This window comes from Lutjanus erythropterus, chromosome 12 (genome assembly GCF_056507025.1).
Source record: "Lutjanus erythropterus isolate fLutEry1 chromosome 12, fLutEry1.hap2, whole genome shotgun sequence".
NCBI classification, from domain to species: domain Eukaryota; kingdom Metazoa; phylum Chordata; class Actinopteri; order Lutjaniformes; family Lutjanidae; genus Lutjanus; species Lutjanus erythropterus.
The window spans coordinates 34,843,320-34,855,798 of NC_139328.1; the positions used below are offsets into that span (position 1 = coordinate 34,843,320).

The 12,479-nt window shown below is 35.6% G+C and overlaps 1 non-coding gene across 1 annotated transcript; it reads left to right on the plus strand.

Moving 5' to 3' along the window:
* Positions 1-11,501: 11,501 nt before the first annotated feature.
* trnaa-cgc (transfer RNA alanine (anticodon CGC)) lies at positions 11,502-11,573 on the plus strand. The gene has a single exon. It is a non-coding gene; the product is annotated as a tRNA-Ala (tRNA).
* Positions 11,574-12,479: the final 906 nt, after the last annotated feature.

Below are 12,479 nucleotides of genomic sequence, written 5' to 3' on the forward strand. Positions count from 1 at the left end.
ATACCCTCAGAGTTAACAAGCTATACTTTGTTTCAAATCAGATAGAAACATGTTCATTTTTGGACACTAAATAAACACAAATATGCCATAATTAGACAAAAAATATTTTTCATAAGCTAAAAAACACCCTTATAGGAGGTAACAAGCTATATATTGTATCAAATTAAATAGAAATATGTTCTTTTTTCAACATTGAACAAACACTGTCACATCCTAAAAAGCTTAAAGTGTTTCTTTACAAAGTATGGTCTGTTAGCTCTAATTTTAGTATATTTTTTCTATTTCTAGTTTTTGTCTAATTTGATACAAAGTATGGCTTGTTATGTCTTATTAGTGTACTATAAAATAATGTGTGACCATCATGCCTGACTGATTTTGTCTTGCATGCATCCTAAATACCTCAAATAAAACCATTTACAAGCAAAATGATCAAAGTGCACAAGGCTCAGAATATGTCAGATACTGGTGCACAGGGACAGATTTGTGAGTGCAAAGTGAATTTTGATCAGCAAAGAAGAGAAAAAGAAAGAGGCTAACCAATGTTGTGCTGCAAGAGGGATGGTCAGTAGCTGCTTGTCTGCGTGTCTTTGTGGAAAAAAAAAAAAAAGACTCCACTCCACTCGAGACAAGTTTTCAGCATCGGCCAAATGACCTGGAAAAATTCTGAAAGCAGATCAGACACTGAGGTTGTGTTTCATCTGAGTGATGTCAGTCCATTCGGCCTGGGCATGTTTAAGCTGATCAGCCTGTAACGTTGTTTTAAATTTTACATTTATACGAGTTTAGAGGTTGAATTATCAGGCAGCATGTGGAATAGTTAGAGCTGTTATATATACCACCTGATCATAGCTCCATTCAGGTACAGGTGTTAGTGTCACTGCTAACAGAGACAGGAGTTCAACAGGACTTTTGAATAAATAAGGGCATTTTTACAGCAGTTTTCAGTAGAAATCTGGTTATTTCTAGATATCCTCAAATTAGTGATTTAGCCTTGCACTCCTATAAAAGAGTGCAGCACTACAATGGACAGTTGGATAAAAATGGATCATTGCATTTTTTATTCAACACATACTTGTTAAAACATATTACCCACAATGCAACTTGAATACCAAGAGTTTCATCAGAGATTCAGATGTGTTTATGATGATAGCAGCTAATGTAGCCTCAAGCAGAGATGAGGATTTCCTTCTAACTTCATATTTCCAGTTTCTTTTCATTTTCTTCAGTGTTGTACTTCAATTTTAATTACGCCCAGTACACGAGTAAATGTACTCACTTTCAAACAAATGGATGCAAACATCTATATAAACCTACAGGTTTTTCATCCAGTTTATCAAGCACCATCCTTGGTTCAGTTTGAAATAATAATCCTTTTATTGTATTTATTATACTTTATTGGTACATCAGTTCTAAATTCATAATGCATGATGCATTCCAATACAATAAAAACCCAAATTCAAAATCAATGCCCATTCAAACTTGTATACAAATTTACCCACATTAATCTAAATCAAATTTGCAAATTTACCCTTGTCTCTCTAATCGTAGACCCAAAACTAAAAGTGACATCACTTTACCACAACATATTGGTATTTACATGTTGATACACAAAGTGGACACATCGATTTTACTTTCTGCTATTTCCTTATTTTTCCCAATGGCGTTCTCTATTATTGAAAATTAATATTGCACGTTTGGCACCTCATCAGTTTCATGAGGCTGCAGTTTGTTGGTTGGACAACAAAATGACAACAAAGCTCTCTTGAATGGCACTTGTTTATTGTTTAAACGGTTGCAGACATTTGTGGCATCTTCCTGTGCACCCTGAAGTTGTAGACACAGGTGGACTCCGGATGTCCCCAGTTGCTGTCAATCTGCAGTTTGACAAATCTGAAGACGCCTTTTGCATGACCCTGATGGGAGGACAAAGTAGGAAAGATTTGAGGGAGTTGATGGAGTAGTCACACAAATCTTTCATTTTTTTGTGACACTCAGGATGAGCGTAGACAGCGTCTCTGTGACGTCACCCATAGGTCTCAGTCACTCAAAGAGGCCTTGGCCTTAATTATGCATAATTTTAAGCCTTGATATAATTGTAAAATACATAGAATATAAATATAAACATTTACTCCCAATATTATAGTCATGAGTAGGAAAATTAGCTATTGAGAGCAAACTTTTTTTTTTGGTTGTTCCAGGCTGTAAACATGTTTATTTCTGCTGTAAAGTTGGGTCTTTTAATTATGGAGTCTATGGAGCAAGAGAAACAGAGAGAGTAAAATAAATCAACTTTGACTTACTGCTGATTGAGCTTAAGACTTGCAGGAGCATTACCCACCTTAGGTGACGTTAGAATTTAGGTTTCTGTTTTATTTTGTAGGGAATCCTCCCTTGTGTTTTTGTTGACTTTATTTCCTGTCCTTGTCTTGTTTCCCTCCCTTTTTTTAAGACTGATTGGTTCCACTTGTTCTTGCTTTGAATCTTTGTGCTTTTAGTTTGTGTGTTTCCATCTTTTCTTTGTCCTCGTTCTTGGAGTGAAAGGTTCCAGCTTTTGTCCCAGTGTTTCTTTTTGTTTGTTTCCATGTTGTATTGCACCTGTTCCTTTGAATTTACACATACTATGACAGCCTGACTCTACTGACAGGGTTTCTGCAGCTCCTGAACAATTCTTAAAGTCGACAATCCAATGATATGAATCCTAAAATCATCTTAAAATATCTTAGATACAATACAATACAAAACCAACATGGAACCTGACCTTCAAGTGTGGATGTTATACAATCTGGACTAACAGATTTCATTAAGAGATGACTTATTATTAATTAATTAATAAAAGACTATTGAATGTGAATTAGGTTCTACATTACATACAGAATGTTCTTTGAAAGGTTTCCATTCCTCATCCTCACGCTCCTCATCAGCGATGCCAACATCTGGGAGAACGCCGCCAAGACGTTCGAAGATGAAACGCATTTCACCTGAGGGGAACACAGATAAAAGAAATGTCAAATTTCAAATTTTTGTCAAAACATTAAACATTTTAGATTAAATCAAAGTATAAGGGTCATTTATTATCAACACAGGGCTTCACAATGAAAAAGTTCAGTTCCTTCATGCCAAACACATATCTTATATACAGATAATTAGAGACAGAATAGAACAGGAAAAATATTTAATAAAATAAGACAAATCAATATTTACACATACACATATATACATACAATACAATACAACACACATTAAGTTTCCTTCAACAAATGCCTTGGCCAGACATAACAATGTCAAATTAGGCACAATCGCTGCCTTTCCTATACTACTGATTGACACATTTTAACATTTTTGAAAGTGATAAATCATAGAGATCAATCATTCACATCCCTAATTAACACAATGAGATATTTAAGAGCGCGCTGCTTTGATTCGGGCCACGCGTCCGAACGTTCGGAGCTAAAAGTTCCATCGTCTCCATGGAGCGCAAGTAAAACAAATTTTAATATTTTATAAAAATCGATCCAGTCGCCATCTTTATTTCTCTAATTTCGATGCAAACGATTGACAATTTTGTGCCTTCAAAGCAAAATAATCATGTTTTCAAACAACCATAGTAATTATCACCACACTCTACACCTGTCCCGGGATACTTGGGACATTCCATCCATAAATCATTATTTTACACCGAGAAATCGTCGACGGAAAGTCTGTTTTCACCAAATTCAACAGGCCTAATAACATACCATTTTACCTTAAAATTCAACAAATCACTGATAAAGCTTGCAATGGTTTTAAATGTCTACATCAATGAATAAGTTAGAAGTAAAACAATCAAATAAAATCTGTCTTAGCTACCTTCAACGTCTTGTGCGTCCTCCCAGCGCAGCAGGTGTCCCTCGTCGTCCAACGGTGGTCCTCCAGGGTCCATCTTCAGGCTCTGCAGTTGTCCACAATAATCCAATAAATCCAAGAGTTGGGTTTTTCCAACAAGATCCGCTTTCCGGTTGAGTCCTTCTGAGAGAGATTCTTCAGCAGGGTTTGAGATCTTTCCACTGTTCGGGTTTGCAGCAGCTCAACAGGTCAACTCACCAAAATCCAAGTGTCGTTACAATGAGCTGCAGGCCTTTATATACCTGCCCATCATTCTGTTTCCATGACTACTGCTGGCGCACGTGCGTGCGTGTGTGCATGTGTTGGCAAATTTACATTTTATTTGGAAATTTCAACAAGTATTTAGAGTATTAGAATAATCTGTTTACTGCACCCTCCCAAAAGTCAAATGAACGGATCTTTTCTAATATCTGTCATTATTTATTTATTCATTCATTTATTTATTGAAGGTTTGTTATTCCGTTTTGTTTTATTCTTAGCATTTTAGAATAATTATTTGTCTCTCATTACATTAATTTATTGCTTTCACCTCTTATTTTTTAATATATATTTATATTATTTTTGTTGTTGTTTCATGCTCTATTTATTATATACTTTGTTACATTCCAAACATAATATGTGCATTTTTGTTGAATCAAGTAGAAAAGAGAGATTATATTTAATTTAATAATTTAAAAGAGAATGTATGTATTATGTTTTCCATTTATTATAGTAGAGCTGCTGTGTACCAACATGGAAACCAAGTTTCTTTTTTCTTACATTAGGAATCATAATTACATTGAGACCCCTAGATTTATCCTTAACACTCATAAAAATGCATAATTTTAATGTGTTATTATTTATTTATGCATTTGTATAATTTGCTTTGTGAGGAGCACAAAGGGACAAGCCATTGGTGGCTTTCTGAGGAGCAGGAGCAAAAATATAAGAAGGGCACCAACTGTATGCAGTAGGGCACCACCATGTCAAAAACCATGTTGCATTTATTTATGCATTTTACAGTTCCAAACCTTCATTTAAATAGTTTTATTATGTGACCTAAAGTACAACTACAGTGGCAGATTCAGACTTTCTGAGGGGCCGGGGCAAAAAGGGCACCAGCTCCATGAGTTGGGGCACCAGCACACGGAAAGTTGTGATGCATTTATGGTGAAATAGTTCCAATCCCTGGTTTAGATTAAAAGTGTAATATAATGTGACTTAAAGTACAACAGCTATACACAGCTGTAATAAAAGCGTACGCTCTAAAATGTGACAAGTTGAGCTTACTTAAAAGAATCTAGGAAACCAATTGCACTAAAAAAGGTAAGTAAATATAACTAATAGTCTTAAGTTAAGCTTACTTCAAATCTACTTCTTCAATCTAATTGTATTTACTTAATTTTGTGAAGTTATTTGAACTTAAAAATAGCAAGTATAATGAACTTGATCTTTCTAAGTGTTACCAACTCAAGTAAGCCAAGTTAGTCTGACTTAACTGAGCAGATGTGTTTACTCAGTAGAATCTAGGAAACCGATTGCACTAAAAAAATCAAGTAAGCAGAACAAAGAATGATAAGTTTGCAGGCTTTTATTTGAACAAAATGTAATTCTGTGCATCTTAAGCCAAGGCCACTGTTTGTGGAAACAAATGAAACTTCACCATACAAACAAATATGTAAATAATCTTTTATAAGCAAATCTTTCTAAACAAATGTAGAAACTTTCTTTGACATTACTTAAGACTTGCAAAAGAGCATTTTTCAAGCTGTGAAGTTTTGGTCTCAGGTTACCTACGCCCAGGTTGAGCATCACCCTCTGAATGAAGTCAAACGTGTTCTTTAGTCTGAAGTCTCTGAAGAGCGTATATTAGTCCAAATGTAACACAAAAAGCTTGTGCGTGGCTTCGAATGTCATCCATGACAATATTACCTTCCAGTATGATAGTAATGCTGGAGGGTTCAAGGTGCAGGGCATGTGGACCTGGCTGCTGTCTGTCTTCAGGTATAACAGTCAATACCCCAACAGGAACTTGTGTGACATCTGCAATGGTATCAGTGTCCTGCAGATATAAAGGAAGGTTAAAAACTAATTTGAACATTTTGGCTTCATAGTGCAAAACCTTCAACATACCAAATTCTGCAAATTATGTGTGGCACCCTGGACATTTCAGTGGTATTATTTATGTTATTAACTGGGCCACCCCTCTTAATTTTTCTGATTACTTATTGTTTGTGTAGACCCACCTGATTTCAAACTGGACTAAAGTAGTTGTATCTGTCTGCCATCATGGTTCCTGCTTTTGTGGGCATTAAATATAGTGTAGACACAGGTTTCAAAATTACAATCCTTATAAGGGCACTTTTTGGTGCATCCGGATATGTGTCCGTAAGTGTGAAAAAAAAAGCTGACATCAGAACACATTTTTCAATGATCATCAATCTGGGAGTGTGCTCTTGATAGATGTACCTTAAGAGCATTAAAGGACTTGAATGTGCAGGGGCACTCTTCATGAACACATGGTAATGGTGATGTTCTTGCATAACCACCATGTTTCAGTCTATAATGTTCAAGTAATTGCCCTCTCTTTTCACATTTGAAGTTGCAAAACTTGCATGTCCACTGCATCAGTGTGTCAAAAATGGCATCAAAAATGGCTCAAATACTTTATGTGAAGACATTTGAGGTCAATGAATTTTGGCAGAGCAAGCAGGGCATCTCTTATTGGCATTTTTGCTCATTCTAAGATCCAGAATGACCACAGCTAAACAGTTCTGCGCAATACACATGTAAGTCAGGTTGTTGCTTAGTTGGTTCTGGCTGTGGTCATTCTGCCCTGCATGCTCTGCCCAAATTCATTTACAAATTTGTAAATGCTACTTTGAAGCAGAATAACAAAATGAAAGAGTTATGGTAGGGGTAATCAATTATGATTTGCAGCATCATCATGTTTAAGCTACATTATAATTTTAATTGTACTTTACAATTTATATATTAGCACAGGCCATGGCACATTGACTCACTTTCGCTGCTTTTCTCTTGCTCTTGTCTTCTCACTCCTTTGGAGGAGAGAAGAGAGTGTGTGAGACAGGAGAGGAGAGACTGGACTGGAGCATAAACCAGCCGCTCCGCTTTCACCCGCGGGGTGTTTGCAGCTCTGCCGGTCAAGAAGAGATCGGTCGGTCAACCCTTTCTGTCTGGTCTTCACGTCTCGAGAAACACAGTGTCATGCTACTGCCGCCAAATAACCATAACCTCTTTTATTTTGTAATTTTGCTTCAAATTAGCATTTGCATCATGATCACATCATTTATGTGCTATAGCGAACTATAAATTATCGTGTGAATGACATGATAATGGCGGTTTTAGTTAGCTGCCTTGGCTAATGTTAGCTAACAATAGCATTAGCCTAGTTATCTCCAGAGATGTTTGTAATACCTATGTTCAGAAAAAATTGTCCTGCCAAAAATGTAGTTGTAAGTAATGAAATTATAGCTGACAATTGAAAGACTTTGAACAACTTAGCAAGAGACCCAGAAAATATTTTCTTCCCAAGTTTTTGTGTACGGGTTTCTGGAAACTTCTCTTGTACTGCTCTACTGCACAAGTGCTCTGCTGAGCCTCTGTGTTCATTCCAGGAACAGAATGTTACAAGTCCAGTTTACTCAAATGAACTTAGTTTTAAACCTCCTTAAGGAAAAATGAGTACATACTTACATTCCATGAGTTAAATCAACAGGATAGGGACAGATAAGTAAAGTACACTATTATGATTTAAGTAAGCATACCTATTACATATAGTGTACAGGGCAGCCTACATGGCACTGCACCAAGCTTTCTACACTGGAAGGGCACCATAGAGGGCACTTGATCATGTCATGTCTACCACAGGTTAATAATTTAGAACATATATTAAAAATATTCTGTTTTTTTAAACTTTACTTTCCTTGTGTCAGACAACATTGCTAGATAACAATGCTCCCCACCACTCATAAAACTTCTTCTGACCTCAGATAAATTAGAGGAAATTGTGGGTGCAAACAAAAATAAGAGAATTTATTCCTAAGACATTTGAATAATAAAAATAACTAGAAAAGCATTTGAAAAAAGGTGACATTTTGAGATTTTTGAAGATTCCGGAATTCATTTTCAATGGGAAAACTGTCTGGAAAAAACCTGGAATATCTGGGAAAGTATGAATGTTACGGCTTTGAAAAGACACAGCCAACATGTCCTAATTCAGCTAAACGTTTTGGCTTTGAAGTTTGTGGAACTAGTTAGGTGCCAAAGTTTTTTTTTGAATGGGATTTAATAGGAATGGGAATTTTAAAGTTGAATATTTCGGAAAGTATGAATGTTAAGGAAAATCTGAAAGTTTCCGATAATGTCCTAATGAATCTGAATAAGTTGAATTTTGAATGGTTTGAATCGGTTGAAGTATGTTGAAGTTATTGAAGATCAAAAAACGCGGTGGAATAATAATAATAATAAACTTTTTTGGTAGTAGAAGAAGAATATGGAAGACAGACAAAAACCTGCAAGGTTTATCATGGGTCTCCCCCAGTTATTTGGAGTAAATCAAAATGCAATTAGAGTTGAGACAAAAATGATACCCATATTTCTACCTGGATAAGAGTTTGTGGGGTTGCCGATGGATACCATAAAGGTAGCCCCTAGAATGTAATGCATTGCTGTAGATTAAATTACTACTAAACAATATATAAAGTACATGCAGTGAAATCAAGCTCAACTTTAAACATCTACTGCAGTAAAATGAAACATACACATTAATAGCAGTGATATTAATCCCAAAAAAAATCAGCTAGAACATTGAAACACTGCCAGGGGACATTTTACTGTACAATGAGTACTTTTACTTTTCATACTTTCAGTACATTTTGCTGATAATATTCACACACTTTTACTTAAGTAAGGTTTTGAATGTGGGATTTTTATTTGTTGTGGAATAAAATACAGTGTGGTTCTAATACTTTTACTGAAGAAAAGGATTTCTTCGACCACTGCACACAGCTGATTTGAGCTACAGCATTTTAATGAAGGAAAATTTAATAATAAATTAATAATTCTTGCAGGTCATACTGTACCATGTTCTCTGTCCACCCTGAGCTCTGGCTGACACAGGTCCTGCTTGATGCATACATTTTGTACAGACATCCTCCTGAGTGGACAGACACAAACATCTGCATATGTCTGACCAATATATAAATCATTATATTGCATAACTCTTGGTCCTGCTACACCATGATAATTCAACAAAGATGGAGATGATTCACGATGAATTACCAAAACACATGAGGATGATGAAGAGGAGGCTGACAACAGTTTTCAGGCTAAACCTCGACCAGACTGCAGAGAGACAGAGAGGACTGTAAGATGCTGAACACTCGATGAAAGTAACTGAGAGCGACTGTCTCTAATGTCATTTCAGCTGACATGTTTTCAGATCAGTTTGAATCCTTACATGTGTTTCTGTTGCTGTCAGGATGGAGGTCAGTGTTGTCAGCAAAACATATGCTTGACATGTTTGAAATGGTGCTGGCTCCAGAATGGTGACGACCCCTCTTCTTCCGAAAGACCCTTGAAGATGCAATGAAATGAGAGAAAACTGAAGTGTCAAGATTTAAAGAGCAGAGCAATGTTTGCTCTGAAGGATCTCTGTGATTCAGAATTCTTGAAAAGGCTTTTTTAAGATCAGTCTTATACCTTTATATTTTTTATCAAGTCATACCACTCTACTCTCGTGAAGATGATATCTCAAGAACCCTGTGAAGGAATTTCTCCAAATTTGACAAAAAATATTCACTTGGACTTAAAGATGTTCTGAGTAGATTTTGGTGGTCAAAAGTCAAAGGTCATGGTGACCTCACCAAAGACATTTTTGGCCATAATTCAAGAATTAATGTCTAATTAGAAGATTACACACAATTATCTAATGGGATAAAGTAATGAGGTGGTGACATTTTATGTCCAAAAGTTTCTCACTTGGTTGATGGAGGCAAACAACTGTGAGGCTGTAATTCTATTTATTGACTGCTGTGTTTTATACAACCATTAGCAGCTGACTTCTCACTCCTCCTAACCGGCCACTAGGGGCCACAAGTGATCAACAACTGCTAAGTTAATGAGAAAGTAGATGATAAAATAGTGGATAAAGTAGTTGATTCCACTAAATGTCTGTAAGGTTTTTTAGCATTGTAGTGTCTCAGCTGATGTAGAGGGAGCTAAGTTTAGTTAATAACTTTTTATACTCTTTAATCTGCAGCACTGCATCATACTTTTTGTCATCATGTGTTTTGTACATAAAAAAAAACTCTGGAACTCTGTCACATACATTGTAGGAAAATGTAACGAAGTAAAAGTATAAAAAACTGCAACATAAAGTAGAAATAGTAAGCGCTTAATTATAATATTTTAAGTACGAATACTACAAAATGTCCCTGAAGCACAGTACTTGAATAGCTGTTTGTACTCAGTTACTTTCCACCACTGCGTACAGCACATCCACACACACCCTCCATCTTACTTGTACAGGCTCTCCTTGTATGAAAGCCGAGGTTCTTCATCGTAGTATCCCATCGCAAGCAGGCGGTCACTTTGTCGTGCCATGACTGAGAGCTGATGGAGACAGAGAGGACCAGTGCAAAAGAAAGTATTAACCAACCAGTAACAACCAGCACCACATAGCAAAAATACTCTCTTACAAATAATTTTCAATTTAAAATGTTCTTACTTGTCAGAGGTAAAATGTTGCATTCACTTCAGTACGACCGACCTTCAGTGCTCAATGCTGGGCCCCAGGACCACAAGACCTCATGTTTGTAATCCTCTGACTGCTTTTTTTAAAAGACATATTTGTCATGGATCAACCGAACTCCTCTCAACACGAGATGACTGCAGCCAGAACATTATGAGCACAATAACTGTTCTGTCACATTCCATTCATGTCATAAACAGAAGCAGAACGGAACCATAGAACTGTGGTGTTTAGTAACTAAGTAGGTTTACTCAAGTACTCTACTTTACTCTTGAAGTACTTGTACTACATCTTACTTGAATATATTTTCTGTGTTACTTTGTGCTCTTGAGATGGATATAATGTACTCTACCCTCTACTATGTTATTTAACAGCTCCTGGTTACTTCAAATGTTATATGATCAAAAATGGAGTCAGTGCCATATTTTTCAGGCGGATGAGTTCAAGGATGTTTGACCATTAAAATCAACTGTTCCCAACAATTCATTTGCCCTTGCAGCAGTTTGTTTTAAAGCACATTTTCAAATCATAATTTGTCCCACAAGTAAGTATCCATCCAGCATGGAGTTTTGAAGACGCTGGATTTATTCAATAAAAGTAAGACTTTTGTAGTCATCAGTATGCTCTTTCTTGTCATTTTCAGCTGGAAAAGTGTGAAATATTAACTCAATAAGTGTTAAATAAAACGTACATTAAAGTGACAACTTTTAACACGATGAAAGAGCTCACATTAAAATTAACTAAAGGTGTGAATTGACATGTACATGACATGACAATGAATTCATATGTAATTAAACAACTATGACGCTGATAAAAGACCGTAAACATTGATAAATTTATCCATCATGCTGTGAGATGATACGAAGGGGATGTAGCTCAGTGGTAGAGCGTGTGCTTCGCATGTACAAGGTCCTGGGTTCAATCCCCAGCATCTCCATCACATCTGATAATCTCCTTAAACAGTAACCATAGAGGTATCAATATGTTTACATAAAGGCTCAAAAGGGATAAATATCAGACATGAGTCCATCAGTATTTTGATCGATTTGGAGACGAGATGTGAGCTTCAGCCTCTGACACAGCTGCCAACCCTGTTCAAACACAGACATACTAAAGACTCTTACATATTGATATTTAATCAAACATGGTTCAGCAAGCATGTGAACTGACTATTAATTAAAAATATAACCATTATAGTGTGAAATACAGTTTTACCGCCACTGTTATTTTTCGAAGTAATACTTTCCTAAATGTGAACACAGTGAGTTGCAGTGAAGTGATGATGTTACAGATTATACCAAACATTATGCAAAGTATTTGAAGCTGGTGTCACAAATGCTGCATGTTAATCCATCAAAAAAAAATAAAAATAAAATAATAATAATAATAATAATAATAATAATAATAATAAAGCATCAGTGGTGATACTTTACGTAGGTAAAAGTAGCAATACCACAATGTAAAAATACTGCAAAAAATATTATAGTACAAATTTAAGTCTTGTATTCAAACATTTTCAAAGGTATTGTCAACACAATGTAGTATCAAAAGTAAAAGTTCTCATTAATGGCTGATGATAAAGGCAAAAATAAAGTACCTATCAAATATTTAAAAAAAAAAATCTTGGATCTTTTTTAATCTATGAAATCTGAACAAATGAATTCATCAATAGAACAAGTGGGTGAGTGTTTCTCATTTCTCTTAACTTTTCTTCTTATAACAATATATTATTTATCTAGTTATAACATGAAATGTTTCATGTTATAAAGGGATCATTCATACTGGTATAATGTCACATTTTAACAATAAGTGAACAGGTTATAAGTCTCTTGTTATAATGTGA